The sequence below is a fragment of the Diaphorina citri genome, unplaced genomic scaffold (genome assembly GCF_000475195.1).
Source record: "Diaphorina citri unplaced genomic scaffold, Diaci psyllid genome assembly version 1.1 scaffold15, whole genome shotgun sequence".
Lineage (NCBI taxonomy): Eukaryota > Metazoa > Arthropoda > Insecta > Hemiptera > Psyllidae > Diaphorina > Diaphorina citri.
The window spans coordinates 129,224-145,455 of record NW_007377454.1 but is presented as its reverse complement, the minus strand read 5'-3'; positions in this window follow the sequence as shown (position 1 = coordinate 145,455).

Genomic DNA, 16,232 nt, shown 5'->3' with positions numbered 1-16,232 from the left:
ACACCACACTTCTTTCATTTCTTGACCATTAGGTGTGTACTATTAGGTTCAACGGTATCTTGAGAAAATTGAAAGTCTCAGATAGTGTTGGATAGGACCGACCTAACTACTGATTATGTAGATGTAGGACCAAGCAAAAATATCATACGTGGGTAGTTATGATTATGTATGTTAACGGTATCTTGAGAAAATTGAAAGTCTCAGATAGTGTTGGATAGGACCGACCTAACTACTGATTATGTAGATGTAGGACCAAGCAAAATTATCATACGTGGGTAGTTATGATTATGTTGAGTATGATTTATGATTTTCCTAGTCATTATCATAGGTAAAGTACCACCTTGTTATTTTACATGATTGGCATCATTATCATTAAAAGTAAACCAATTAAATTAATTTGTAAATTACTGTCCTCAGGTAAGATTAGGATAAAGCGAAGTGGATCTTCATTTTCATTGGCTAGCAATAACTATTTACAAAAGGTCCATTTTATCCAGTAAATTGATAGCTACACCATCACGAAACGATTGTAATTTACCGTTTAACAGATTTAATGGATCAATAAAATGTGATTACGAAAACTCACGAGCCTGGGCAGTATTAATTGCTGAGCTGAGTAAATGGCAACAACATTGGTGAACACACTAGTTGTCATTCTGAAACGAATGTCTCTTGTCAAATAGATATTACATGGACGGCTTCCAACTTTTACCTTTTACCACCGGTTCATCTTCCTTTGTGTGATCAAGAGAATCATGTCGTCTCCTAATGAGGAACTTTTGAACTCCGGAGAGAATATCTTGCTGAGGTTTTCTTTAATGTCCGTCCTTCAACAGAACTAAAATTTGTAGTGATAATAAAAACCTCTGATACCAATCGACCACATCTGTAAATGTTCGTTCATAGACATTCAACATGGAATACTCAGAACTATCTCATTTCTTCCTATTGTAACTCCGCCAGTTTTCTCGAACTTAAATGTCTACTTCCCGTAGTATCAATAGCCATAGCGTTAAATTGCATGTCTTGCTTTTTGAATAGTCTGACAAAACTGAAGCATACCTTCCTAATAACACAAAATTCACTTTCAGAGGAACTGTTCCAGAACCAACGATCAGGCAACAAACATAATACAATAACATTGAAGATGTAAGAGGATTTCATATTTTGAAGACTCGCGAAGGGTAAAAATAATAATCAACTCTCAGGACGTTTCAATTAAACAAAAAACACCTCGTTGTGGTCTTTCGGAAATATGAACTGAAGCAGCTATGCTCATGCCCTTAGTCGTCGGGAGCACTGGAGCACTCTCCCATGACAAGCAGAATAATAACGCTAGTAGTATTCTCAGAATACAGTGTAACAGTCTCCAGAATTAGTGAACTACACATTGCAATAGAACACCTGTATACATACGTTATGCGAGAAAGGGAAATTCAAGTGTTTTATAAATGACAAGAGAGTCCAGAAAAGGTTATTCATAGCAGTCATAGCATCACCCACACAAATATCTAAAACTAGGAACATGGACTCTTGGCCAATTGACGCAGACAAAAACACTGCAGATGAGATCCTCAACATCTTTGTCATTGGAGGACACTAGACATGTCTCATTGGATCTTATGAAACCAAAAAGAAAATCGAAATCATTATCATAATCTCCTCCAGAATCATCATTACACGTTTATCATGAAAGTTGATTACAATGAAGAAAATAATGTACCAAACAATTGTTATAGAATCAATGACTCATCCACAACATTAACATTAGCATAAACACAAGACTTGATTGTACCAAATGCAGATATAAAACGATTAGAAGGATAATGAGATGGCGCCAGGCAAAACTGTTCGAATCCAAGAGAGTTTAGATTCAGAGAGTAACCAAGGTTAATTCTGCACACATACAGGTCACGTCTGAAACTAGCAGCTCTTCATGTAGAGAATGGTGTAACACTACGCCACAATAGTATCACGCTTGTGAAATAGAATGGCAGATTACTTGCCACTGCCACTTGTCTTCGTACCCTATCAGTTACAACATCTATTTTGTGCTGTCCATCTGAGGTCACCAGAAGAATAGAGAGAGGTAAAGCCTCTAATAACTCTCAAATCTGAAGATCTCTCTTGTGGCATATTTTAGTTTTGGAAACACTGAAAACATTTTACCCACAAGAAAATCTACATGATACCTACTAGATTTTCCGGTGAAGCGACTCCACGAAGAATCTCGGTTGTGTTCAACTCTGATGTCAACTCAATAAACATTTGAAGAAGACACTCACAGAAATATTTTTATTGGACATATTCAATAGTATAAAAAATACTAGCATAGTAATATCGAGGTATTTTCAAGAAATGCTCCTAGAAGTACAGTTTATTTGCTCAATACTGGCATTTACTGCGGAGCTATATGACTGGATTTTTACCTAAATGGAGTGGGAGGAATGTCCTTTTTGTGTGGATTCTGTAAATAGAACGTCTGCAATTACCTCGTAGGCATTATACCAAGGTAATGTTAGATACCTTAGGTTTGAAGGCTGTGAAATACTACTTTTAAAAGTTAGTTTTTATACAAGGAAAGAAATTTATTAAAAATAAAAAGTTTACGTACATGACGGTCTTCTCGTAGGAGGAATCTGCCAAAAACCTCATTTCCAAAAGAGATGGACGTAATAAATCAGAAAATAAAATCAATATTCCAAACATTCTATAGCTAATGAATAAAGCTAACATCTATCATCCATCCCATCAAATTTGAAAATGAGTGATTTTTCTTTTCGGAGATGTAGCTTTGACCATAGTAAGTTTTTTAAAGTTTACGTACATGACGGTCTTCTCGTAGGAGGAATCTGCCAAAAACCTCATTTCCAAAAGAGATGGACGTAATAAATCAGAAAATGAAATCAATATTCCAAACATGCTATAGCTAATGAATAAAGCTAACATCTATCATCCATCCCACGCCATCAAATTTGAAAATGAGTGATTTTTCTTTTCGGAGATGTAGCTTTGACCATAGTAAGTTTTTGTGTTTGATTGATGGAGCCACTGAGCCACAAAGACCACACAAAAAAGTAAAAAGTATGGAAGTTGACCCCCCTTAAAGAGGGGCCATTACATCTGTTTACTTATTCATTTTCAAAAGTTCGACAAAGTTCGACAGTTTTTGGGGTATTTTTAATTTTTAGTTATTTAGAGAGAAAGAAAGAAAGAGCGAGAGAGAGAGAGAGAAAGAGAGGGAGAGCGAGAGAGAGAGAAAGAGAGGAACGAGAGAGAAACTGTGTTCTTTCTAGTCGTCATGCTAAAAAGATTTCTATTCACCACTGAAAACATTTTACCCACAAGAAAATCTACATGATACCTACTAGATTTTCCGGTGAAGCGACTCCACGAAGAATCTCGGTTTTTTCTATAATGTGATTGATATTCAAGTTGCTAAGGTACTGATGGAAGTTTGACCAAATGATGTAACTGAAGATAACATCAACTTGAACATCCGTGTGGTAACTGACGGAACGGTAAGGTAGAAGTTGCACAATTTGAAGACGTAACTGAAATGGTTGGCTGGATCTCCATTCACAAGGAAAACATGTGCTCCAGAAGGAATCAGACCAACTCATTGAGTACCAGAGGCCACTACCACTACTCTAGTATGTAGACTGAAAAGCTCACACAACTTGCTTTACCTGTCAGGTTCCAAATAGGAGACGTTGCCTTTAATTTAGTGCTTCTAATTTTATTACAAGTGGCAAATTGATTATGATTTTATTATGACCACAGCATAAATTGACAACGAGAAGAGAAAATAATAATTATTCAAATGATATAGGTACACCTAGTGTTCAAAGCCAGAAGCTTGGGGTCTCTTCTTGTGCACGATGTCAGCATGGGAGTTTGCACAGGTGTGCCGTGTGCTAGCTAAAAGCTCAATTAAGACGAGTTAATAATATAATTTAAGATACCTAGGTATCACAAGAATATTATGTGCACAAGCAACGAGCCGCAGTGGCACTTTATTTCATGTCGTGCTACCTACATTCAGTTGAAGATGTCTCAGCATCATTACAAGTGAATCAATGAATCACTTAACCAGGGAACTATAAAATACAGGGGGTGCTTATACAAATTCATTAACGATTTGTTTGAGTTATTATTTCATTCCCCCAAGAAGTTGGACACACAATACCATGCACCTGTAAAGGACTCATTTATACCAAGTGACCCTCGTCAGGTGGTGCTTATATTATAGAAACGTCTTTATATGAAAGCTATGTGTAATTGTGTACCTATACAGTACGGTGTACGGTTCAGCTAGAGAAGCCACTGAGCCACAAAGACCACACAAAAAAGTAAAAAGTATGGAAGTTGACCCCCCTTAAAGAGGGGTCATTACATCTGTTTACTTAATCATTTTCAAAAGTTCGACAAAGTTCGACAGTTTTTGGGGTATTTTTAATTTTTAGACATTTAGAGAGAAAGAAAGAGCGAGAGAGAGAGAGAGAGAGAGAGAGAGAGAGAGAAAGAGCGAGAGAGAGAGAAGAGAGGAACGAGAGAGAAACTGTGTTCTTGAGGTACAAAATATGGACTTTCAATTATTTAGATAATGTCTCCAGTGCGCCATTGGTCAAATCGTCATACATTATTATGTGATGAGCATGAGCTGATGGGTAGGTATTTGAGTAGGTACTACTTGGTCATTTATATCATCATAATGACTATTCAAGTGATTAAGTACAAATGTCAGCAAAATCGTTCCACATGAACAAATGTTCAAATGAACATTTTAGCTTCAGAAAGAGTCACATCATTTTATAACGCAATCAAGTGTATGACAACAAAGCAACAGACCAGACAGACAAACAATTCCAAAGTCTGACCCATTGAAAATGCGAACAAAAAAATCACAATTCAATACTTGACCCACTTGTTCTCAATAGAAAGAGGGTATCCCATAAGGATAATAAAGAAATTCAACATTCAAGTGTATGACAACAAAGCAACAGACCAGACAGACAAACAATTCCAAAGTCTGACCCATTGAAAATGCGAACAAAAAAATCACAATACTTGACCCACTTGTTCTCAATAGAAAGAGGGTATCCCATAAGGTTAATAAAGATATTCAACACACACAAAAAAGGTATAAAAAGAGGGTTAGATAACCCCTCTAATGAAACCCCAAACAAGGAAGCAGAAAATACAAAGGGAGGATTAAGTCACCTGTTACAGGTAACACCCACAGGTAACGTAACAGGTAGGGATGACATTCCAGTCAAGGTCTTTACCAGTGCCAGGGATCGAACCGGTTTCCTATTGTATTCAAAGCCCGCCAGCTTCATGGGAGACTACGCATGGTATTATATTCCTCATACCATGGTCCCGCGGCCCTAAACTATCTGATTTAATCGTCTAATCCTTCTCTTCTACCCACATCACCTATAAAACCAAGTCTACATATTTATTATTTTTTACGAAACTAGGAATGGGATTTTGTTCAACTTTACAGAACGTATTTTTCTGAATTATAGATTTTATACCTAAATAAAGATTAGTTGAATAGAATGATAGGCTAAATTGGTCCCTTTTAACAGGGTAAATTGGTTGTCCCAGGAGAGAAAGAAAAGTTGAGGTACAAAATATGGACTTTCAATTATTTAGATAATGTCTCCAGTGCGCCATTGGTCAAATCGTCATACATTATTATGTGATGAGCTGATGGGTAGGTATTTGAGTAGGTACTACTTGGTCATTTATATCATCATAATTACTATTCAAGTGATTAAGTACAAATGTCAGCAAAATCGTTCCACATGAACAAATGTTCAAATGAACATTTTTAGCTTCAGAAAGAGTCACATCATTTTATAACGCACTCTTCTCAGTTGTTTGACAGTTGTGACATTCTCTTGAGTGATATATTTAAGATGTACACATATGTGTGGTTACTTTCTGAACGCAATCTTCTCAGTTGTTTGACAGTTGTGACATTCTCTTGAGTGATATATTTAAGATGTACACATATGTGTGGTTACTTTCTGCTGATCTGAAGTACCTCAGAATATTAAAGGTTCTCAGTTCGAGCCTCAGACAGACACCATTCCTCGTGGTTTTCAGCACAAACCCTGCAGCCACTCCCTGGAGATAAATTTATGTAGAGCCTATTTTATTTTTTCCATCAGACATGGAGAACAAGAAGTAAAGCAGTGAGTCATGGCATGCTTGCTGTTCAATAGTTATTTATTACAGAGAGCTTCCATGTAACAATCGACATGGTCACTACCCACTACCCACGTGAATGTATCTTGTACTACAAACACTTGATATGCTAATTGAATAATGGTGCTAGAGCGAGATGCTATGTGAGGAATTGGCTTCAACAGAAACTTTTAATCTAATGTGGAATGACGCTACTAATCGGAAACATTTATAGATCAGCTATATCCAATACATTTCATCGGGCAGAAACATGTAGCCATAGTCCATACCACATGGAAACGAAATTATATGCTCGACTTAACTCCGCAAACACGCCAAGAAAACTCTTCCAGATATAAAAACCGAGTGTCCACAACTCCACACTGTCCAAATGTGTCGATTTACTGGCGACAACTCTCGTGTTGTCACAGACCTATTATTGTCACAGATCCATCGCAAACCATTAAATGTGTTGAATTAATTGAACAAAGACAATATAAATCTGTTGCTCAGTTGAAATTTTAATTTTCAAAGTTACACTTAAAATACTGTCCTACAGCACAGAACAGAGTGGGCGATGCTGTTACGCTATTACATGCTTGTATACATGTGTCTGGTAGCGGAGCTCTATGCTCTAATGTAAAAGATACATATAGCTCTGTATAGAAGATAAAATGCAATATTTATACATAAAAAATACATGGCTTGGTTGTCTCGTTGCATCCTGGTGATATTAAAACAGCGAAGGAGTGCGTGGAATGACGCTACTAATCGGAAACATTTATAGATCAGCTATATCCAATACATTTCATCGGGCAGAAACATGTAGCCATAGTCCATAGCACATGGAAACGAAATTATATGCTCGACTTAACTCCGCAAACACGCCAAGAAAACTCTTCCAGATATAAAAACCATGGTGCTTATATTATAGAAACGTCTTTATATGAAAGCTATGTGTAATTGTGTACCTATACAGTACGGTGTACGGTTCAGCTAGAGAGTACTGTAAAAGTAAAAACACTTTGAATCTAGGAGCAAACTCATTTCCATAAAAGATAAACAAAAAACCCATAAAATACATGTCTAATTCAAGGTGCTCTGAAAATTTAAGCAAGTCAAAAGAGGTGAAATAGGAGGTAACGAACCATAAAATTATTCATATTTTATGGTCAACACTTCTAAGGTGAAATTGATTATTAAGCAAACTCATTTCCATAAAAGATAAACAAAAAACCCATAAAATACATGTCTAATTCAAGGTGCTCTGAAAATTTAAGCAAGTCAAAAAAGGTGAAATAGGAGGTAACGAACCATAAAATTATTCATATTTTATGGTCAACACTTCTAAGGTGAAATTGATTATTGAATCTAGATTTTATTCGTCCTTAGAGATAAATTTAATAATACTAGAAATAATGGAATTTCAAATCAAAGAGACATCTCTTGTTGGCTCAGAGTCACCGCTAAGATAGAGCTCCGAGTTCAATAATAACTTACTTCAAATAATCAAGTCCATTTGATTGGTACTTCCAGTGAAAATTACAGAGAGCATATAAAAATCATCGGCTCTTTTATAAGTGCATGATGTAAATGGGGAGTCGAGATAATCATACAAATGCTATAAAAGGAAATCAAAAGTAATACTTGCCGAAGTTAATTTAATAATTACAATTATTATGTATTGGAACAGTTTCTAGAGTTCCTAATCACAAAGCCTTTTTCAGATGACATTTAACCCAATAAATAATTTCTACATATGTAGCACATGAATTATTACAATTAAATTTACATTTACAAATAATAAAGTGGAAAAGAAATAAAAATAAGAAAGAAATAAAAAAAAATCCACGTGGCCCTAGTTGACCTTATGTAGATGTAGGACCAAGCAAAATTATCATACGTGGGTAGTTATGATTATGTTGAGTATGATTTATGATTTTCCTAGTCATTATCATAGGTAAAGTACCACCTTGTTATTTTACATGATTGGCATCATTATCATTAAAAGTAAACCAATTAAATTAATTTGTAAATTACTGTCCTCAGGTAAGATTAGGATAAAGCGAAGTGGATCTTCATTTTCATTGGCTAGCAATAACTATTTACAAAAGGTCCATTTTATCCAGTAAATTGATAGCTACACCAAAATAATCAATAAAAGATCACGAGCAGATTACCATCACGAAACGATTGTAATTTACCGTTTAACAGGTTTAATGGATCAATAATATGTGATTACGAAAACTCACGAGCCTGGGCAGTATTAATTGTTGAGTAAATGGCAACAACATTGGTGAACACACGAGTTGTCATTCTGAAACGAATGTCTCTTGTCAAATAGATATTACATGGACGGCTTCCAACTTTTACCTTTTACCACCGGTTCATCTTCCTTTGTGTGATCAAGAGAATCATGTCGTCTCCTAATGAGGAACTTTTGAACTCCGGAGAGAATATCTTGCTGAGGTTTTCTTTAATGTCCGTCCTTCAACAGAACTAAAATTTGTAGTGATAATAAAAACCTCTGATACCAATCGACCACATCTGTAAATGTTCGTTCATAGACATTCAACATGGAATACTCAGAACTATCTCATTTCTTCCTATTGTAACTCCGCCAGTTTTCTCGAACTTAAATGTCTACTTCCCGTAGTATCAATAGCCATAGCGTTAAATTGCATGTCTTGCTTTTTGAATAGTCTGACAAAACTGAAGCATACCTTCCTAATAACACAAAATTCACTTTCAGAGGAACTGTTCCAGAACCAACGATCAGGCAACAAACATAATACAATAACATTGAAGATGTAAGAGGATTTCATATTTTGAAGACTCGCGAAGGGTAAAAATAATAATCAACTCTCAGGACGTTTCAATTAAACAAAAAACACCTCGTTGTGGTCTTTCGGAAATATGAACTGAAGCAGCTATGCTCATGCCCTTAGTCGTCGGGAGCACTGGAGCACTCTCCCATGACAAGCAGAATAATAACGCTAGTAGTATTCTCAGAATACAGTGTAACAGTCTCCAGAATTAGTGAACTACACATTGCAATAGAACACCTGTATACATACGTTATGCGAGAAAGGGAAATTCAAGTGTTTTATAAATGACAAGAGAGTCCAGAAAAGGTTATTCATAGCAGTCATAGCATCACCCACACAAATATCTAAAACTAGGAACATGGACTCTTGGCCAATTGACGCAGACAAAAACACTGCAGATGAGATCCTCAACATCTTTTTGTGTGACATAATGTACAGTAGTTATACGGTGTAGCGCAGAAATCGTCCTGTGCGAAATCTAAATCCTCAGAGAGACTTCAATCTTCAGTCATTTGCTGAACTCTATTGAGGAGAACATCTCTAACAAAGTAGTGAAAACTCTTTTTCTCTCAAATATGTCCGAGTCAACCTTGTATTACACATTCAACTCTAAATATATTTCAGACATCTGGTATTCCCTCGTGATCAAGCAATGCATTTAATAGCACACATTCTGTGCAATAAAATTTTACTCACGAAATTCAGTAGGTTGAAAGCAAATCCTAAAGTGAATCAATATTCACTTTAGGATTTGTGGGCCCAGTTTCTATCATTTGTACCTACTGCCAGACAGAACCCATGTCCCGTCATATTAATAACCTACCAATAGAGATAGATAACAATATATGATATGAAAGCAAAATATATTTGAATGCAGTTAACATTATTTTGTCAAATCTTCTTACACGGTGCTATATTCATATCGAGATCATAAATAAGGTCCATTGAATTATCTCTAGCATGATCAAGTGAAAGATATAATGTACTAATGTGTTCAAGATATTCGTAATGGAAGAAATAAATCTATTCAGAAATTATAAATTTGTAAATCTATTAAATAAATAAATTATGAATTTGTCCGACATGCTATGGCTGCTTTACGTTTTCCTTCGAATTGCATCTTGAAAGTTGTATCAGGTACTCTGTGGGTATTAATCATTTTCTGAAACGTGTCTGTTCTGTAGTAGGTGGTCCGTGTTTTTCTGCCTGACTTTCAAAGAAAACATTACTTTATTAGATTTGTTTGCAGGTTTAATGTAAATAACTCCCAATATAATTTAGTAGCAGTGTATTGCTGCGTAAGATAATTACTTTTCTATTGTAGCCTGTGTAAGTACTAGAAGATGCTTTTCGATGTCATTTATGTACTTTCATCGTAATCAAGATAATTTTTATGGCCTTTTTAATTTATGCGTAGGGAGTAGTCCAACTGATCTTACAAGAAATTATTTGCCTATCCATTTTGTGTGACATAATGTACAGTAGTTATACGGTGTAGCGCAGAAATCGTCCTGTGCGAAATCTAAATCCTCAGAGAGACTTCAATCTTCTGTCATTTGCTGAACTCTATTGAGGAGAACATCTCTAACAAAGTAGTGAAAACTTTTTTTCTCTCAAATATGTCCGAGTCAACCTTGTATTACACATTCAACTCTAAATATATTTCAGACATCTGGTATTCTCTCGTGATCAAGCAATGCATTTAATAGCACACATTTGATACATATAGCTCTGTATAGAAGATAAAATGCAATATTTATACATAAAAAATACATGGCTTGGTTGTCTCGTTGCATCCTGGTGATACAGCGAAGGAGTGTTAGTGCAGAAGGTGCAATAATTCGTATTAGCCAGGTGGGAAAATACACAACTCAGTGCACAGCACAAACAATAGAGTCTCAAGTTGTAATAAAGCACGTTGTAAACTGGCATTTGTCTCTTTAATAAATAATAATCATACCCCCACCCTCAACATGACGGTATCTTGCACACATTCAGTTATTAAATTGGGCATCATATTATGTGGGGCATAATTTCCGCGCGGTGAGGGTGGCATTAGAATGCGGTTGATTTATGTTTCGTTTGACTTAAAGCTCTCCGACGAAACACTTGCAGCCAATGTAATGTGACCATGTTCCAATGCATTGAATTAATGCAACTTGGGTGGCTTGCACAATTTGAAAATGCAATAACTAGAGCTGGTAAGGAAAACAAGAGTAGGTGTCCGAGAGGTGGTTTGGTTGTCAACACTTTTTTTCTCAATAAGATCTGGCTGAGCACTGGACTAATATGTTGAGGACAAAGGCCGTGCTGCTCATATTGTGACTTTCTTTACAACTTTGAGCTCCTCTTTTTCCCTTTTATCAAAGCACATGAAGTGATCACCAGTGAAACAACAGAATAAAGGAGATCGGTACATAGTTGGGAATACCTGGAAATCCACGTTCAACCTGCCAGCAAAGTTAGCAGCACCTTACACCATAAGTATAAAACATGGCCAGACTATTAGTTTTATTCTTGCAAATCACACGTCCGGGTACTCGGGTCATTTGTACGTTAAACTTACTATTATGATTCTAGCTTGTAATCCTCTTAGCTCGTGTTCTGAGCCGTCAGTCGTCTGGTTAAGTAAATGCAGTGTCTACATTGTGTCAAGTGGAAGTCTTTGCTCCTCGCAGACATTGTATTGAACCAGCTTGTTATTAACTTGACAAATTTACGATACACTTTGTACACTATACAAGCGTGCATATTTAGCAGGTAAATTAATTACACTGGGGAGGTGTCACTGATGATAGTTAGCTTCATGTCATTAACAGTATTTTGTGATTAGAATCTCTGACTTTGTGGAAAATTTGCTGCTAAGCCGAAACAAGTTATACTTTGTAATTAAAGATAAGAAAATTATGATGTATAAACTTGTCATATTTAGTCAAATGGATGGAATTTATACTCATCCTTGCAGTAATTTTCAAGTTTTAACATTCAAAATCAAAATTATCACTTCCCCAGTTTACCAATCAACAACTGATGGAAAAGGATCTAGTTTAATTTTTCACTCTGCCAAGATATTGTTGATTCTCTTAATCCTCCTCTTATAAAACTTGGGATAAGTTTATTATTCACATGGGTTGGACAAGTGGAATCTCTGGACATCTTCAGAGAGTCTTCAAATAATAATCATATGAACTGAACTTTGAAAAGTTCAGAACTGAACTTTGAAAAGTTCACCCTGTATGGCAGATCTTTGAGAGGAGAGCAAATATTAAAGTCGTATTTTATGATAACTTCATAATTCACTGGAGACTTGTAACATATTTGTAAGTACACACATAACTGCATAGTTCTCTGCAATAGTAATATGTTCCTACAATTTTTTTTATGCAAATATGTACAAATAAGTATTTATTCGTTTTAATTATGTATTTCAATTTAATTTCTTCATTTACTTCCCTCGCCAGTGTTTAGAAAATCATTTCAGAAGATTGGTCTTCAAGTTTAGAATAATAGTTATCAGGAAGAGATAATGGCTACGACCACAGTCTGAGCTTAAACTTGGTCAACTTATAGATTGGATTAGGATATTCCGATTGACTAAAGAGTTTAAAATCAACCGGTCAGATTACTAAATCTATGTACAGTTGGAAAATATACCTTGAGTGATCAAAGCCATCCTCGAAAACTGTGACGTCATTTTTGGTACCCCCACTTCCGGTTCTGAGGGGAATTCCATCTAGATACTCCTAGGCACTACAAAAGACTCCTCTGAAACTTTCACAAGACGAGTAAGACCTCTGAATGTGTTCAAATTGGAAAATATACCTTGAGTGATCAAAGACATCCTCGAAAACTGTGACGTCATTTTTGGTACCCCCACTTCCGGTTCTGAGGGGAATTTCATCTAGATACTCCTAGGCACTAGAAAAGACTCCTCTGAAACTTTCACAAGACGAGTAAGACCTCTGAATGTGTTCAACTCTGATGTCAACTCAATAAACATTTGAAGAAGACACTCACAGAAATATTTTTATTGGACATATTCAATAGTATAAAAAATACTAGCATAGTAATATCGAGGTATTTTCAAGAAATGCTCCTAGAAGTACAGTTTATTTGCTCAATACTGGCATTTACTGCGGAGCTATATGACTGGATTTTTACCTAAATGGAGTGGGAGGAATGTCCTTTTTGTGTGGATTCTGTAAATAGAACGTCTGCAATTACCTCGTAGGCATTATACCAAGGTAATGTTAGATACCTTAGGTTTGAAGGCTGTGAAATACTACTTTTAAAAGTTAGTTTTTATACAAGGAAAGAAATTTATTAAAAATAAAAAGTTTACGTACATGACGGTCTTCTCGTAGGAGGAATCTGCCAAAAACCTCATTTCCAAAAGAGATGGACGTAATAAATCAGAAAATGAAATCAATATTCCAAACATGCTATAGCTAATGAATAAAGCTAACATCTATCATCCATCCCATCAAATTTGAAAATGAGTGATTTTTCTTTTCGGAGATGTAGCTTTGACCATAGTAAGTTTTTGTGTTTGATTGATGGAGCCACTGAGCCACAAAGACCACACAAAAAAGTAAAAAGTATGGAAGTTGACCCCCCTTAAAGAGGGGTCATTACATCTGTTTACTTATTCATTTTCAAAAGTTCGACAGTTTTTGGGGTATTTTTAATTTTTAGATATTTAGAGAGAAAGAAAGAAAGAGCGAGAGAGAGAGAAAGAGCGAGAGAGAGAGAAAGAGCGAGAGAGAGAGAGAAAGAGCGAGAGAGAGAGAGAGAGAGAGAGAGAGAGAGAGAGAGGGAAAGAAGAGAGGAACGAGAGAGAAACTGTGTTCTTTCTAGTCGTCATGCTAAAAAGATTTCTATTCATATCCTCCTCTCTAGCTCACGCAAGTTTAGCCTCCTCCTCAACTCAAGAAATCAATAACTACTTAAATCCGAATCAGTAGCAACAGTGAGCCTTTATCAAGCCGAAACACGCAATCAAATGCATGTCGAGTGTCAATACCTCATTACGGGTATGGGCTATAAAGTTCCACATACTTAGCAGGTGTCTTGCGTTGGGTCCGTCATAGCCACGCAACTTGACTTTTGACTGTACGCCACAACCTACACAATAAGCAACCGGTATACTCCGGACTTCTAGCCGCAAGGTTTCCACTTTGGCAGACACGAAAACATTGGAAGTTGTAAAAGGAAACGCCAAGATGACAATCCCGACAAAGGCACCATTTGTGTAAGGTTTATCTTTCAAGTTGGACCATTCGGCTTTTGAGGGAATTCCACATAGAACACAGGTATATTTTAAGACAAGGAATCATGGGAGAACTAGCCTAATTTCTATGAAACTTCCAACCTTAACTGATGTCTCCACTGATAGTTTTCCAATCCTGTTGAGTACCGATCACATGACAAGTAAATAACATCTTAAAATAAGTTGGGAAATTGGGAATTTAAGTTCAATTTGGGGCAAAATGGGGTTCCGCTCCTTCAAGCAAAACCTGAGATCTGACTGTAACTGTCTTGGCATTTCGCAGGACGGCACTATCTCACATTTTCATAATGAGTAGCTCATTGAGTATTTATTATATGGGTATACGTTTGGCCTTTGACATCCACCTCGCCCCCTACTAACAATCATCAGTGAACAGCATTTTGAAAAGACCTATCGCTGATGGCCGCTTCTTTTCTATTAGGTAGCCTATTCTCATATTGTAATTACATTTGAATAATATTAATAGTCAAGACAATCAGCGGAGCTTTCATATTATTTATCAATTCTATGCGTCTGATTCTAGCGTTAACCGTTTGAGATTCATTGTCTTCAACAAACGGTATGCTTGGGATGACAGATCAAGATAGAGTCTGCGGCTTTCAGTAGAGAAAATATTGAAAACGGATGTAAAATGTGATTTTGGACCCTACACCAATGTTTAATGATAGAGATTATGAAGTAGAAGAAGTCTCCAACCTTACACTGTTGATTTTAGAGACTTCCAGACAATACTAACTTGATAGATGACATTCTTTTCTAAATCCGACTCTTTTTTCTAGGCCCAGTTTATGGTGCCGATCATTGATTCACACATGGGGACGGACTTTACCACATTACCGCGGGTACCATTAACCTCCATAGATAGAGAGGTGGAGTTTCCAAGCACAATATATGGCCACAATGACATATCAAACCGAACGCTCAGACAGCATCGATCACAGTCTCTCTCCTATAAAAGACAATGTTGATCATACGGATAATATAATTAAAGTTCACAATAACATTACTTATTGTGACTTATTACCTATACGAAGCCTTTCACTTCCTCAAGCAAAGAATCTGACGTCTAGAAGAAGGTAGAGAATTTCGGATCAAGATGTTTGCTCGCGATTATTTTGGCCTGAACTTGAAAACCGGTCCAAGGCCGGACATATAATGTATGAGATGAAGAAAATGGACTTAACCCAGTCACTATACCAGGAGGTTAAAGCTAATAAGTCAGCTTTCATTGTAGCGACATTTTGATAGCAAATGAGAGGTATTAAATACCAAATGTTGTTTATTTTTGTAGGTAGGTAGGTATAGGTAGATAGCAGGTAGGTAGTAGGTACATAAATTTAATTTTGACACATAAAATTTCATAACTGTGTTGTCCAGACTCCTGACCAAAACATCATGTTAATATGTTTGTTTTGATTGATAGCCGTATGATTTCTGAGATCGTGATTTACCTAGATACCAACTCACTGAATCCAGTTACCTAAAGCCAAACATAAAATAATTAGTCGGGCAGAAAATAACTTTAGAATCTTTAAAATCCTTTTCAGAGTTGTTCTTATGTTTTATTTTGCTTTACTGTTATTGGTTATTGGGTCTGTCTAAAACTCTAAATAAAGCACCACTTATACTTATGTGACGCGTCATTTCAACCAGTTTCAACAGTGAAAAGGCCAATCTCTATGTTCAAGAACAAAATGATTTACATACCAATGAAACTATCGAGGTGTTAGAGAGACGCCGTGACATACCTACTGATTACTGATGGCTCAGAGCTGGGATAATATGCATTATTCTCATATGTGTATTACATTTGTTATTTTATTATAGCCGCATGTATAATGACGTAACACTGGCTTGTAATAATAAGATGCCATGGTATTTGCAGTGTGCACTCGTTCTACTAGGTTGCAGTAGAG